This window comes from Cyprinus carpio, unplaced genomic scaffold (assembly GCF_018340385.1).
Source record: "Cyprinus carpio isolate SPL01 unplaced genomic scaffold, ASM1834038v1 S000001267, whole genome shotgun sequence".
Taxonomy (NCBI): domain Eukaryota; kingdom Metazoa; phylum Chordata; class Actinopteri; order Cypriniformes; family Cyprinidae; genus Cyprinus; species Cyprinus carpio.
The window spans coordinates 1-1,237 of record NW_024873983.1 but is presented as its reverse complement, the minus strand read 5'-3'; the positions used below and the strand labels follow the sequence as shown (position 1 = coordinate 1,237).

The 1,237-nt window shown below is 52.1% G+C and overlaps 1 non-coding gene across 1 annotated transcript; it reads right to left on the bottom strand.

Moving 5' to 3' along the window:
• Nucleotides 1–773: 773 nt before the first annotated feature.
• On the bottom strand, nt 774–847 carry trnat-ugu. The gene has a single exon. It is a non-coding gene; the product is annotated as a tRNA-Thr (tRNA).
• Between the last annotated feature and the right edge of the window lie 390 nt (nt 848–1,237).

The window sequence follows — 1,237 nt, the reverse complement described above, 5'->3', positions numbered from 1 at the left end:
TTTGCCACCCTGTCGCACTGAGTTTGCGGGGTCGGGGGAGGAAGGAAAAGGGCCGGGTTCTGCAAAATTTGGGAATGCGTTAAAAAAACGGGGCCTTCGGGCCCTTTCCAAAAAAGAACCCACAGAGGGGGTTCAATTTTAGAGGCCCGGGGTTCGCCCCGACTCTTGTTTAAAAAAACGTTTTGGACCGAAGCCACGGCCCCCAGCACTTGGACCAGGCCACACTGTTTGCTGAAAGCAAAACCCCACAACCCAAAGTGGTGCGGAACCCCACAAAGGGCCCCCTCTGGGCGGAAGGGCATTTTCCTGTTATAACAGATTTAAAAACCAAAATTTCCCACCCCCAAAACCTCATGTGCCTCTGGGGGGGCGACTTAGGGGCAAACATCCAAGAAAAGGCGGGCCGGGCACTGCCCCCTTAAAAGATTTTATTTAACAACGGTCGGGGGGGGCCACTAACTCGGGGTTTTGTTGGCCAAGTGCCTTTAGCAGAATGCCAAAAGTCACGAGCTCTGGTGGGACTCGAACCCCCAACCTTTGAATGGCCTCACGTGTCACTCTAGAAGTCCAATGCGCTACCATTCCCCCCAAAAGCCCACCAAGTATTTCCTTTCGGGGGCTTTGCATCCGTCGGCATTGAGGTGGCATGTTCGGGGGGGTAGGAAACAAGGTCCTTAATTTCCTGCAAAAAGGGAATGAGGTTTGAAAAGCAGAGGCACTATCAGGGCCTCCTTACCAAGAAAGGAACCCACAAAGCAAAGTCACCAGTTAAAAGGCACTGCTGGGATTTTAACCCAAGATCTCTTGTTTACAAGACAAGCGCTAAGACCAGCTAAGCCACAGCACCCTACTGCACTGCCCTGGGCCAGCATTCTTTGGTATCAGCTGAGGGATAGTTCGCAAATGAAATCACATGCTGCCTTGTCCGTTTGCCCCCCCCTTTTGTGGAAAGCAAGACCACAAAAACAAGGTGGTCCCTTCCCCACCAGCAAAGGGCACCGATGGGATTCGAAACCAGGATCTCCTTTCCCTAGACAGGCGCTTTTAATAACAAACTAAGCCACGGCGAAAACCCTGGAAAAGCTGTTTCTAGGAGGGTTTGATTTGAGGACCCATGAGAAGAGGCCAACGGGCCGGGCACAGTCACAGCCTAAAATTTATTTTTTGACAACTGGTCGGGCGTGGCCGGCTAGCCTCTGTGTTTGTTGGCCGGGATCCATAAACAGAATGCCCAAAA